This window comes from Dendropsophus ebraccatus, chromosome 14 (genome assembly GCF_027789765.1).
Source record: "Dendropsophus ebraccatus isolate aDenEbr1 chromosome 14, aDenEbr1.pat, whole genome shotgun sequence".
NCBI lineage: Eukaryota > Metazoa > Chordata > Amphibia > Anura > Hylidae > Dendropsophus > Dendropsophus ebraccatus.
The window spans coordinates 73,350,801-73,366,628 of NC_091467.1; positions in this window are offsets into that span (position 1 = coordinate 73,350,801).

Consider the following 15,828-nt stretch of genomic DNA (forward strand, 5'->3'; position numbering starts at 1 on the left):
CGTGACTAAGGGCCCTATTCCACAGTAACGATAATCGGCCGGATTGGCCCCATTTTGCCGATTATCGTTCGGTGAAGTAGAGAGAACAATCAGCCGATGATCGCTGAAATCATCGTTTCCCCACCGCGCATCGCTACGGTTGAATAGCGGTGCACGGCGGGCGACCGACGATTTGACAAGCAGCTGCAGCATCATACATTACCTGCTGTCTTCATCCCGCGCGCTCTATCTTCAGAATGGCCGGTCAGCTGACGGAGCGCTCAGCCAATCACAGGCCGGGACCGCTGCGGCCTGTGATTGGCTGAGTGTGGCCTGTCAGCTGACCGGCCATTCTGAAGATATAGCGTGCGGGACCCGGGGATGAAGACAGCGCGGAGAAGAAGCCTGGACAGGTAATGTATGATGCTGCAAGGGCTGCAAGGACATCGGTAACGATGTCCTTGCAGCCCTCGCTCAACGATAATCGGGCCGTGGAATAGGCCCAGTAAACGAGCGGCGATCTAGCAGATCGCCGCTCGTTTACATCGTTGATTGGGCCCTCCTCGGCCCGTGGAATAGGACCCTAAATCTCACCCGTTTGTGATGTTCAACCCCAGTTGTGCCGTACCCAGAATCTGGGGGAGGAGCCTGCTGATGCGGCACAACACAGGTACAAGGACAGGTAAGCATAGTGTCTTTTTTATTTACCCCCTACCCATAATGATCCCCCCCCCCCCTGGACTTCTACTTTAAAGGAGAAGTCCCATGACATAAAAAAAACAGAATAGCAAGGGGGGGGGGGGGGGTGCAGAAACATAATAAACTTAGCGCTCCCAGGTCCAGCTGACATATGGCGGCCTCCTGCAGCTCCACCAGCTTCTACATCATGTAACCAGCTGCTCAGCCAATCAGTGACTGGAAAAAGACCCCACCCCAGTCACAGACTTGCTTAGTGGGTAATGGGTGGGTAAGTATACATTGTTTATTAAGTTCCTGCACCCCCTGCCAGCCTTGCTTTTTTGTTCTCATGTCACTTCCTATTTCAATGCTGCTCCCATGAGGCTTAGCAAAAGTGGTGAAAACTCTACTAGAGGACCAATAATCCAGGATTTTCACATAGAAAGACCTTGGGCCATATTACACAGCGGGGCAAGCGAATAGATCGGCACATGCTTACAGAGCCTATTAAACGGCTCAGTGTAGCAAAGGCTGCATAGCTATGTCCATCCAGCCCTTGATTTAAAGGGGTACTCTGGTGTCAGTATATAGAAAATATGTAGAAACACTGCATGAGGACACTGAGGGAGCATGGAGAGGTAAGTATAACATCTTTATTATTTTCTAGACACCGATGCCAGTAGCAGATCTCCATAGAAAACCTCTCCTGCTCTGGACAGTTCCTGACATGGACAGAGGTGGCAGCAGAGAGCACTGTGTCAGACTGGAGAGAATACACCACTTCCTGCAGGACATACAGCAGATGATAAGTACTGGAAGACTGGAGATTTTTAAATAGAATTAAATTACAAATCTCTGGCACTTTCTGACACCAGTTGATTTGAAAGAAAAAAAAAAAAACATATTCGACCCTTTAATCATTACACAGTATATGCCTTTAGCCTGGTCTCAACTAGAGATGTAGCATGCTTGAGTCGCATCATTTGGCAGTTGATTACAGTGGCTGAAGAAGTTGGATGTCGCCCTAGGGAGTCCTGGTGGATACAGCCTATGGCCTATGTCTATATCCATGCTTTCCAGGACCCCCTAAGGCTGCATCCAAATTCTTCAGCCACCGGTAATCAAATGCCGATCGATCAGACTCCATCACAACCTTACTATGCTTCTTCCATCACCTTCTCCACACAGTAAAGAGTCACCAAATGTAGGGAATCCTTCGATTCGGAGGTCTACCAATCTACTTGTGGTCCTTTATCCTCCGTAATACTTCTGATGTTCCTGTGTAAATATCTACACGGTTTAATGATGGTAGAGACTGGCTGATGGCGGATGATGGAACCCAACCTACTTAGCATTTACTCCAAGTCACCTTCACTTAATCTGCACTTTGTCCTCGGCTCCCTGTTGAGTCTTACTCATCCTTTAGCCATTGCTGAGCATGTGTGCCTTCTTTTCTTGTATTGTCCCCCCACTACACCCGGACCACGATGAGCAGCCTCTTCCCGTAATTACCGCGCGCTCCACAAGGGACCAGACTTTCTATTAATTACAGTCCGTGCTTTTCTCCAGGTGACATTCTCCATCAATGACTACAGCTGCCCCCCAGCCCGGCAGGACAATCCCTATTATTGACTAGAATTCCTTTAAGCTGCCATATTAGTCCCAAACTCCAAAGCTCTGTGAGCAAAATCGAGCGACACCACCAAAAAAAACTGCTGTTTTTGCCTCTGTAATATGTAAATGAGAGGGTTCCCAGCTGAGGGTCATCTCGTTACAATGAATGCTGGGAATTCTTTCCGCTTTCCCAGTATCCTTTGTGAGATCAGTGGCTGGCCAGGAAATTGCGTTGAAGCTAAAGAAATGGGCTTATGGCTTCCATGGTGTTTGTCATGCTAAGTAGCGAGAGGAGAAGCCGTCTAATGGTCATTTACTGGTTATACTGGTCAGTGCTGGTCATCTCCATTCATGAGGAGAGTCTTTCTACCAAGGACTGCAATTACTGCTATACGCTATACATAGGAAACATATGGAGAGTATATAGCACCAGGGGGGCAAGAAGCATGGATACGGAGCTGCCACTAGGGCTCCACCATCCACCCAATGTAGTTCCCCCGATCTGCTACAATCAGCGTTTTCTAGTTAACCCCCAGTAGTCACTTTATGATCAATCTTTAACTCTTGGAAAAACTGCAGTCCCCTTATGGCTATTTGTTGGTCCTGTCCATCTGGGAATAGATGGAGGGCCTTCCCTACTGGCATTTATCACTTTCTCATAAAGGCTAATAGAGTCGCTGGCTTGGTCTCCTTGACTTCCATTAACTTAAATTGTTCTGTGCAGCTGATTTGAAGATCTCCTCCTGAATAACATGGACAATAAACAGTCCTCTCCATTATGTACATGAGCTCAGTAGTCCTGGATATTCATGAGAAGCAGAAAACTCTGCCCACCACCTGCTGATTGGCAGTTATCTATCCATGCTGTGTATAGGCAGTCACCTGTCAATCATCAGCTGGAGGGCGGGGAAGGGGTGTGGCCAGAATCCTATTCTCCTGCATATTAGGAGAACGGCTGAACAGAATGATGTCAGTAATACACTGATCTGTTCAGCATTTCTGTCACTAGTTTATGCTGCCCTCATTTAAGGCGGAAAAAACCTAGTGACATATTCCCTTTAAATAAGTGAAGTCCGGAATTTACTTTCTGAAGACCATACTACAGACACTTTTTTGCATTGCTATTTTCGCCTCAATACCCGGACCCCCCATTGGTTCTGCTGAGCTAATCTTGGGTCTCTGCTGGGTTCTATGGTGATCTATGTCAGGTTTAGTAGAAGCACATGGGGTGTGATGTACCATTGTACCACAACCTCATAAAAAAGGGAAATGAAGAAAAATGTACAACTGTGCCAGCCTGGACAAGCTGAAATAGTGACTACACGCTCACATATAGGGAAATACATTACAATATACGTCATCCCAAATTGAGCAAGAGCGTGATGTTTAGGTCAGAGGTACAGAGATAAGGAAGTTCTTCTCATTATATCGAGTTGGGACCTATCCCATCCATTAGTGAGTCAGGCGTCTGAGGAAGGGAGTTCACACCGGCCGGATACGGCTCCAAGAAGTGCAGTCCTATTGATCAAACACCCACATGACTCGTATTGAGTATAGATCAGTGACGTCAGTGGCCTCATATATCTGATCATTGTCATTATATGCTCTCAGCTCATGAAGGAGGTTTCTGCAGGTTTCTCTCCTTTCTTGGCAGCTTCAAGGGTTCATTCATGTAGGACATCTCCCACATGGTTCTCATGAAAAACTCTTATTGGTATGACAAATTGTCAGATTGATCAGAAAGTTATATAGATTTGTAATTTATTTCTATTTAAAACATCTCCAGTGTTCCAGTACTTATCAGCTGCTGTATGTCCTGCAGGAAGTGGTGTATTCTCTCCACTCTGACACAGTGCTCTCTGCTGCCACCTCTGTCCATGTCAGGAACTGTCCAGAGGAGCAGCAAATCTCCATAGAAAACCTCTCCTTAGCTGCTGTTTTCAGCTGAAGACGGAGAGAAAAGCTCACACAGTTTCCTGTGGCTTCAGCAGAAAGCAGCAGCTGAGAACTTGGGGAAGGAGACTGGTTATGTGGTACTCGGGGTGTGATGGTATTTGTCATGACGCCAGTGCTAGTCCAGCACACAGGTGTAATGTTGATACCTGTTTTGTATATGGCTGGTTTGTGTTCCTAAATGGTCGGGAACCTTCCAGATTTGTGGTGGGTCCCTTGGGCTCTTGTCACTGTAACCTGGAGTGGCAACTGACCCACCCGGGATGTCGGTACTGACACCCACAGAGAAGGGGAAAAATAACCTGTGTTGTGTGTATAGGTGAATGTACAGACAGAGACAGACAGAGTCCTGTGCTTTTGATATATAAAAATACAGCAACTTTACTAAAAAGCTTTGAGGATATAACAGTACACGTTCTGCAGACAATAATAATCTTGACACAGACTTGCATGCTTGACTTAGTGCTTGACGTAGGTGCTTGGAAAAGTAGAAGTAGTGGTGCTTGTGGAAGGTAGAGAGAAGAGAGGAGTTTGCCAGAGGAGTCCTTGCCCAATGTAGCCCTTGTACTCTGCTGAAACCTTAGAAGATATCTGTAGTGAAGTTATCCTCGTTCTCACATTTAGACAATGTCTGACCGCCTTTTGCCCCCTGGTATCCTAAAACCCGTGGTGGCTATCTGGGTGTAGCTAGGTGTCTGAGATTTCCCAGTTACCTGCACTGCACAGTAGGATACCTAGACCTTCTTTTTACGGTAGCTTTGTCCTACTGGGTTCAGCTCCTCTTTCTTTAGGAGTCTGTCCTGCACTTTTTTGAGGAGTTCCTGGAGTGGGCTAGGGTGTTCCTTGGTGGCTGCTCTCCCCTACTCGCTGCTTAGCACTGCATAGTGTAAGTAGTAGTTGCGTTAGAAGAACTCTTGGTCTCTAGCTGCATCTGATCACACTGGATACCTAGTCTGGTGTCCCTGACAGGGGTCCTGGCAGGCCTTGGCTTAATTATAGCTGGTACTGTCTTGTTTGTGTCCTCTCTCACTGAGAAACTAAGTAAGACTGAACTGCAATTCCTCCCCCAGCAACTCTTCCTACAGGGAGCTTAGTGTACCTGCCTGTGAGTGGTGGGGATGGGTGTGTGCAAGAGAAAGGCTAGAGAGGATAGGCTAGAGAGAAATAGCTCCCCTTAGTGGTCAGCACAAAACACATGATACTAATAACATTAACCCATTACCTCCTTCAGCTAGAAGACTGAAGACTTCTTGAATATAAATAAATTACAAAGCTGTATAACTCTTGGACGCCAGTTGATTTCCTAGAAAAAAAAAATTCCACTATGGATTAGATAGGGCAGACATAGTTAGTACTCATAGGTGTAACCTGAACCTGTAAATCTGTAATGGTGCCCGCAGCTTCTTTGTAGGATACAGACACCTCCCTTGGCCCCTCTCCCGCCCCTGGACCCCATTTCATCTGAAGGGATTTCAGTCTTGGGAGAAGCTTCCCCTCCATCCCCGGCCTTGAGAACTTCTAATTGCTGAAGGGTTTAATAAGTTAAGAGACTTCTTTGCTCTCCTGTTTGCACAGATAAGCCAATTTAGAGATGAAAGGCTGTGTGATTACTGTAGCACATCAGGTTAGTGGGTGAGGGGGCACCCGGCCATTGGGCCACAAAGAGGAAAGCCCGACATGGGTTTTAGATTGCAAAGAGAGGGCGTGAGAACCGGCGGCTATCTAGGCCCTTAATGCATGACAGGCCCTGGGCTCTCCCATGTCTCCGTGCTGAGGCTTAAAGGGGCTGTTCACCAAAAAAACAACTGGTGTCAGAGATTTGTAGTGTACTTCTATTGAAAAATATCCCATCTTCCAGTACTTATCAGCTGCTGTATGTCCTGCATGAAGTGGTGTATTCTCTCCAGTCTGACACAGTGCTCTCTGCTGCCCCCTCTGTCCATGTTAGGAGCTGTCCAGAACAGCAGAAAATCCCCATAGAAAACCTCTCCTGCTCTGGACAGTTCCTGACATGGACAGAGGTGGCAGCAGAGAGCACTGTGTCAGACTGGAGAGGATACACCACTTCCTGCAGGACATACAGCAGCTGATAAGTACTTGAAGACTGGAGATTTTTTTAAAAAAAAGAAGTAAATTACAAATCTGTATAATTTTCTGACACCAGTTGATTTGAAAGAAAAAAAAAGTTTTGGTGAACAACCCCTTTAAACCCGGCCAATCTTTTCAGATCCCAGCATCCCGCTGTATTGGCACAATGAAGTCCTGGGACTAAATCTGTCACATTCGGAGAATGAAATGCGCCCGTCTTGCGTTATTCTCTGGGTATTCGGCCTCTTCCGGACAGGGGCGTCATAAATCACAGCCGGTGAAATGAGGATGTTACGCAGACATTTGCCGCAACAATATGGCTGCCTGTAAGATGACAAAGCATTAAATGGGTTCAGTGGTGGTAACATGGCCTCGGCACCGCACCTGGGGGAAAGCGCCACTTCTGGGCGGACGTCAGAGCCCACCTGCCGTTCTTACAGACGCAGCAAACAGGAAACAATGTATTCGGTTCAGTTTCCTGCAGGGATTAGTTTTTAACACAAACTTGGACACTTCCTGTTTTCAATTCCTTATTTAAAGGGGCTGTTCACCAAAACTCTATTCTGTGAAATCAAATGGTGCCAGAAAGTGCCAGAGATTTGTAATTTACTTCTATGTAAAAATCTCCAATCTTCTAGTACTTCTCAGCTGCTGTATGTCCTGCAGGAAGTGGTGTACTCTCTCCAGTCTTACACAGTGCTCTCTGCTGCCACCTCTGTCCATGTCAGGAACTGTCCAGAGCAGGAGAGGTTTTCTATGGGAATTTGCTGCTGCTCTGGACAGTTCCTGACATGGACAGAGGTGGCAGCAGAGAGCACTGTGTCAGACTGAAGAGAATACACCACTTCCTGCAGGACATTCAGCAGCTGATAAGTACTGGAATGCTGGAGATTTTGACATAGAAGTAATTTACAAATCTGTATAACGTTCTGACGCCAGTTGCCTGTTGATGCCCCCACCCCGCATTATACAATACCAGCAGATCGGCACTGTCTATACAATATAGGAGAAAACCACAAGCAGAGCGAGAGCCGAAATCTCAGCGAGATCGTGAGCGGCGTGTGGTTAGAGGTGTCGCCGCGCTGATCCTGTGATAGAGATGGTGGTTTGTGGTCTCTGGTTACCTGGACGGGGGAGGGGGGATCTCTAGTGGACCCTCCTGATTATATAGGGATCAGTATCTATCAGCCGCACAGATCCTTGTACATTTGCTTTTTTTTCTTTCTTTATTTTAGATGCATTGAAGCAAAAAAAGAGTTGGGTTACAGATTATGGGGAGATTTATCAAACCTGGTGTAAAGTGAGACTGGCTCAGTCGCCCCCGGCAACCAATCAGATTGCTCCTTTCATTCCTCACAGACTCTTTGGAAAATGAAAGGAGGAATCTGATTGGTTGCCGGGGGCGACTGAGCCAGTTTCACTGTACACCATGTTTCATAAATCTCCCCCTTTGACCGTACACCTTAAAGGGGTCTTGTCCAATAATTCTCCCCTCCTAAATCTTACATGCAGGATCCATTCTTTCCCAATCTTCTAGTTCCTGCAGTCCTCAGCAGCGCATTAGACAGTGGACAATTCCTTTAAAGGGGAACTCCAGAGAAAAAAACTACTATTATTAATTTTAAAAAATACAGGGTATGAGGTAGGATGTAAGATTGGGTCATGTGTACGACTTAAAGGGGGCTCTCCATCTTTCAATGTCATCCCCTATGGTGAGTGGTCTTCCATAGCCGCTGCCCCCTGCCCACCATGTACAAGGCCTGTGACTATGTGAGACCATCGGCCAGTGGTCTTGTGTGCATGTGCCGGGAGCATCACCTACATGGAGACAAGATGGGAGCAGGGTGCACTACGGGAAGCAAGCAGATTGCTGACATCTTGGTGTCAGATACCACAGGACGCCCTGAGAGGTCTCCTAGAGTTCATGGCTGCACGAGGTGGGGGCTACACACCGAAGGAGACCACTAATGTCCTCTAGTTGGAACCCAACCTCAGGGTACGATTACACCAAGCGATTTTTCGACGATCAATGATTAACAATAAACAAACGCTAAGTGGAACGACCTGAAATCGTTCACCCAATTACACTGAACGATGATCGTTGTTTATGATCGTTATTGTGTTCCATCTGTCGTCGCTACTGCGAACGACCGAACGACGTCTTATTCCATGCGAATCATTTGCAAACGATCAACAATAAAAAAGGTCCAAATTCTATCAAACGACCAATGATTTCTTGTCTGCTATTACACTAAACGATTATCGTTCAAATCCGAATGATTTAATGATTTTTCGAACGATAATCATTCCGTGTATTACCACCCTAAGGCACCTCACAATGTAGTAAATGAGTCAGGCCGGGTTCACACTGTGGTTTTTTTTTTTAATCAATTTTTTTTATCCGTTTTTGCAAAAAAAAAAAAAAGGAAAAAGTTGAAAACACAGATGGAAAAACGGAAGCATTGGTGTACATCTGGTTTTGATCCATTTTCCATTGACTTCCATTATTAAAAAAAAACAAAAACATCAAAATGCATGAGTTTATTTTAATGTACACAAAAATGTAGTTGGTGACGTTTTTGTGTACGCTAAAAATGAATGATGCGTTTTGATCTGTTTTTGTTTTTTTTTTTATAATGGAAGCCAATAGAAAATCAGATCAAAACAGATGTACACAAATGCATCCGTTTTTTCCATCTGTTTTTCTTTTTTTTTTTTTTTAAAACAGACGAAAAAAACATATGGAAAAAAGTAGCACAAGAACATTACATTCAAGCACAACTGCTGGGCCCAGGTCATCTTCTTTTCCAGCATCTCCTGCTCATTCAGCTGATAATCAGCCGTGTGTAATGGTGTCCGGATCGGCCGAAAACGGGGAGAACGCCCACTCATCATGTTTTGAGCAGCTCTGTAATTCATCATTTATCGATCTCACATCTTATTATGTAAACAGGGGACGTGCGGCTGATATCAATGCATGTAAGTGGCTGCATGCAGGATACAGGCCCGGCTGCTCGATGACTTGTGCTGTATATAGGGATTGGCAGCGAGCGCTGATCTTACTGACAGACGGAGATTGGTAAGTGTGAGCGACCTATACAATCCCCTTTTCCTTCCTCTCCTCTATTACAGTGGTGCCTTGGACTACGAGAATAATCCGTTCTGGGACGGCGCTTGTAATCCAAATCACCAAAGCAAATTTTCCCATAAGAAATCACTGATTTGCAGACAATTGGTTCCACACCCCAAATAGACTGATTATTATTCTGAATAACATGTAGAACCGATTAAACAATGAGAAGCTGCTGAATCTGTGATATATAAGTAACTGTACAGTATAGCAGCATGTGGTATATAATGTATAGTAACTGTATAACCCTGATAACACAGCAGCTGGATATGTGATATATAAGTTACTGTAGAGTATAGCAGCATGTGGTGTATAATGTATAGTAACTGTATAACCCTGATAACACAGCAGCTGGATATGTGATATATAAGTTACTGTACAGTATAGCAGCATGTGGTGTATAATGTATAGTAACTGTATAACCCTGAGAACACAGCAGCAGCTGGATATGTGATATATAAGTTACTGTAGAGTATAGCAGCATGTGGTGTATAATGTATAGTAACTGTATAACCCTGATAACACAGCAGCAGCTGGATATGTGATATATAAGTTACTGTACAGTATAGCAGCATGTGGTATATAATGTATATTAACTGTATAACCCTGAGAACACAGCAGCAGCTGGATATGTGATATATAAGTTACTGTACAGTATAGCAGCATGTGGTATATAATGTATAGTAACTGTATAACCCTGATAACACAGTAGCTGGATATGTGATATATAAGTTACTGTACAGTATAGCAGCATGTGGTGTATAATGTATAGTAACTGTATAACCCTGATAACACAGCAGCTGGATATGTGATGTATAAGTTACTGTACAGTATAGCAGCATGTGGTATATAATGTATAGTAACTGTATAACCCTGAGAACACAGCAGCAGCTGGATATGTGATATATAAGTTACTGTACAGTATAGCAATCAGCATGTGGTGTATAATGTATAGTAACTGTATAACCCTGATAACACAGCAGCTGGATATGTGATATATAAGTTACTGTACAGTATAGCAGCATGTGGTGTATAATGTATAGTAACTGTATAACCCTGATAACACTGCAGCTGGATATGTGATATATAAGTTACTGTACAGTATAGCAGCATGTGGTATATAATGTATAGTAACTGTATAACCCTGATAACACAGCAGCTGGATATGTGATATATAAGTTACTGTACAGTATAGCAGCATGTGGTATATAATGTATAGTAACTGTATAACCCTGATAACACAGCAGCTGGATATGTGATATATAAGTTACTGTACAGTATAGCAGCATGTGGTGTATAATGTATAGTAACTGTATAACCCTGATAACACAGCAGCTGGATATGTGATATATAAGTTACTGTACAGTATAGCAGCATGTGGTGTATAATGTATAGTAACTGTATAATCCTGATAACACAGCAGCAGCAGCTTGTAGATACAGGATGGAACTGCAGATCCCCACAATGCAGTAGCGTAGTACAACAGGCTAGAATAGAGAAGCAGGGCTGCTGTCAGAGGTCTGTGTGGTGACATGACAGCAATGGGGAAGGGGGTGTGTTCAGCCCGGACCAATCAGGAAGTGAGAATCACAGAGCTGTGAGGAGGACAGTGACAGAAACTTCTCTATACAGCAATGTGTATAGCTGAGAGTGAGTGCAGGCACATTATAGCAGCAGTGTGTATACCTGAGTGTAAGTGCAGGCACATTATAGCAGCACTCTCTATTCAGGGAGAGAGGGGTCACATCTATAAAGAAATTACCTCCACAGTCCTGTCCCCTGATGTAAGCCCCAGCCTGAAGTGGATCTGCTATGATTTGGAAGGTGAGGGAGACTTCCTGGGTCAGAGTACAGGCCAGTACAGGGAGCTCTTACACCAAAGCAATGCTCTTACACCAAGTTACAAGTTTACGCTTGCTTACGTCCCTGTTCTCGCTCTATCCTTCTATCTCCCTGACTGGCTGAGTGGGAATCCATCAGTGTCGATATTGGTGGAGAAGGAAATCCAGGAGCCCAGTGGGAGCAGTAATGCAACGCTGCGGAGGCCCCAGGAGAGGTAAGTAGCACCTGTTTATTATGTTCCTCACTGCCCCTGCCTGCTGGAAAGTTATCATTTTCTCCAGACTTGTCCTTTAAGGAAGAGAAGAAGCTTGTCTTATCCATGTTCTGGCTCTTCTTCACACTTTCTAAGCATTGCATATCACTTGAAGGGGTGTCTCTATAGAGAGTGCATATGACTATATGATGGATGAGGGTCTGACCTCTGGGACTCCTGCTTATAGCACTGCCATTCCCTGCACAGTAGCCCTGGCCGCCCAGCTATGCAGAAGAACAGCCCTATTTAAAGGGGTACCCCATTAAAATGTATTTTTTTAATCATCTGGTGTCCGAAAGTTATATAGTAAATTTGTATTTTACTTCTATTTAAAAAAATCCCCAGTCTTCCAGTACTTATCAGCTGCTGTATGTCCAGCAGGAAGTGGTGTAATCTTTCCTTTCTGACACAGTGCTCTCTGCTGCCACCTCTGTCCATGTCCAGAGCAGCAGCAAATCCCCATAGAAAACCTCTCCTGCTCTGGACAGTTCCTGACATGGACAGAGGTGGCAGCAGCGAACACAGTGTCATTACACCATTCCATGCAGGACTTACAGCAGGACTTACAGCAGCTGATAAGTACTGGAAGAGCGGAGATTTTTTAATAGACGTAAATTACAAATCTATAGAACTTTCTGAAACCAGTTGATTTGAAAGAAACATTTTTTAGGTGAACAACCCCTTTAAATCCCATTCTGCTGTGGATTAACATATAACGGAGATTGGACTGAAGACATTTACAGCCGTGATATGAAAATCTCTCTGAATCATTCAGGAGGCTAAACAGCACCGTGTGTCTTCTGTGTATTCATTAGAAAGTTATATGGACGTTACTACGGTGGGAATGGGTATTTGTGGTGCGGAGGATTTTACGTCCATTCTCTGCTGTTCAGACGTCGGCCATAAAAGCGCAGATCTTCCCTATTCCGGAAGCAACGCAGTATTTTTATGTTACGGTGCAAAAACACCAGATATACAGTATATATGTCGGGAGTGTGATATACAGTATATACATGCCGGGAGTGTCATATACAGTATATACATGCCGGGAGTGTGATATACAGTATATACATGCCGGGAGTGTCATATACAGTATATACATGCCGAGAGTGTGATATACAGTATATACATGTTAAGAATGTCATATACAGTATATACATGCCGGGAGTGTCATATACGGTATATACATACCGAGAGTGTCATATACAGTATATACATGCCGGGAGTGTCATATACAGTATATACATGCCGGGAGTGTGATATACCGTATATACATGCCGGGAGGGTCGTATACAGTATATACATGCCGGGAGTGTGGTATACAGTATATACATGCCGGGAGGGTCATATACAGTATATACATGCCGAGAGTGTGATATACCGTATATACATGCCGGGAGTGTCATATACAGTATATACATGCCGGGAGGGTCATATACAGTATATACATGCCGAGAGTGTGATATACCGTATATACATGCCGGGAGTGACATATACAGTATATACATGCCGGGAGTGTCATATACAGTATATACATGCCGAGAGTGTGATATACCGTATATACATGCCGGGAGTGTCATATACAGTATATACATGCCGAGAGTGTCATATACAGTATATACATACCGGGAGTGTCATATACAATATATACATGCCGGGAGTGTCATATACAGTATATACATGCCGGGAGTGTGGTATACAGTATATACATGCCGGGAGTGTCATATACAGTATATACATGCCGGCAGTGTCATATACAGTATATACATGCCGGGAGTGTGATATACAGTATATACATGCCGAGAGTGTCATATACAGTATATACCTGCCGGGAGTGTGGTATACAGTATATACTTGCCGAGAGTGTGATATACAGTATATACATGCCGGGAGTGTCATATACAGTATATACATGCCGGGAGTGTCATATACAGTATATACATGCCGGGAGTGTGGTATACAGTATATACATACCGGGAGTGTCATATACAATATATACATGCCGGGAGTGTCATATACAGTATATACATGCCGGGAGTGTGGTATACAGTATATACATGCCAGGAGTGTGATATACAGTATATACATACCGGGAGTGTCATATACAATATATACATGCCGGGAGTGTCATATACAGTATATACATGCCGGGAGTGTCATATACAGTATATACATGCCGGGAGTGTGATATACAGTATATACATGCCGGGAGTGTGATATACAGTATATACATGCCGGGAGTGTCATATACAGTATATACATGCCGGGAGTGTCATATACAGTATATACATGCCGAGAGTGTGATATACCGTATATACATGCCGGGAGTGTCATATACAGTATATACATGCCGAGAGTGTGATATACCGTATATACATGCCGGGAGTGTCATATACAGTATATACATGCCGAGAGTGTCATATACAGTTTATACATACCGGGAGTGTCATATACAATATATACATGCCGGGAGTGTCATATACAGTATATACATGCCGGGAGTGTCATATACAGTATATACATGCCGAGAGTGTGATATACCGTATATACATGCCGGGAGTGTCATATACAGTATATACATGCCGAGAGTGTCATATACAGTATATACATGCCGGGAGTGTCATATACAGTATATACATGCCGAGAGTGTGATATACCGTATATACATGCCGGGAGTGTCATATACAGTATATACATGCCGGCAGTGTCATATACAGTATATACATGCCGGGAGTGTGATATACAGTATATACATGCCGAGAGTGTCATATACAGTATATACATGCCGAGAGTGTCATATACAGTATATACATACCGGGAGTGTGATATACAGTATATACATGCCGAGAGTGTCATATACAGTATATACCTGCCGAGAGTGTCATATACAGTATATACATACCGGGAGTGTCATATACAGTAAATACCTGCCGAGAGTGTCATATACAGTATATACATACCGGGAGTGTCATATACAGTAAATACCTGCCGAGAGTGTGATATACAGTATATACATGCCGGGAGTGTCATATACAGTATATACATGCCGGGAGTGTGATATACAGTATATACATGCCGAGAGTGTCATATACAGTATATACATACCGGGAGTGTGATATACAGTATATACATACCGGGAGTGTCATATACAGTATATACATGCCGAGAGTGTCATATACAGTATATACATACCGGGAGTGTGATATACAGTATATACATACCGGGAGTGTCATATACAGTATATACATGCCGGGAGTGTGGTATACAGTATATACATGCTGGGAGTGTCATATACAGTATATACATGCCGGCAGTGTCATATACAGTATATACATGCCGGGAGTGTGATATACAGTATATACATGCCGAGAGTGTCATATACAGTATATACATGCCGAGAGTGTCATATACAGTATATACATACCGGGAGTGTGATATACAGTATATACATGCCGAGAGTGTCATATACAGTATATACCTGCCGAGAGTGTCATATACAGTATATACATACCGGGAGTGTCATATACAGTAAATACCTGCCGAGAGTGTGATATACAGTATATACATGCCGGGAGTGTCATATACAGTATATACATGCCGGGAGTGTGATATACAGTATATACATGCCGAGAGTGTCATATACAGTATATACATACCGGGAGTGTGATATACAGTATATACATACCGGGAGTGTCATATACAGTATATACATGCCGAGAGTGTCATATACAGTATATACATACCGGGAGTGTGATATACAGTATATACATACCGGGAGTGTGATATACAGTATATACATGTTGAGAGTGTTTGGGGCGGCCGACGCTCTTTACCCTCCTGTGATGAAGTCAGGCCATAAAGGACCAATTATCACCATACAATACAAAATAACACCGCCACATAGTGCAGTGTAAGTAATGGCCATACACCATATAATACCGCCATACAGTACTCAAACAATAGGGTAGCAGCCAAATAACAATGCTCTACAGCAATGATGGGGAACCTTTAGCCCTCCCGCTGTTGCAAACTACAATCCCCATCATGCCTGGACAACCAAAGCTAAAGCATGTCAGGAACTGTCCAGAGCAGGAGAGGTTTTCTATGGGGATTTGCTGCAGCAGAGAGCACTGTGTCAGACTGGAGAGAATACACCACTTCCTGCAGGACATACAGCAGCTGAAAAGTACTGGAAGAATGGAGATTTTTTAATAGAAGTAAATTACAAATCTCTATAACTTTCTGACACCAGGTGATTTGAAAGAATCTGTTGCAAAACTACAATTCCCAT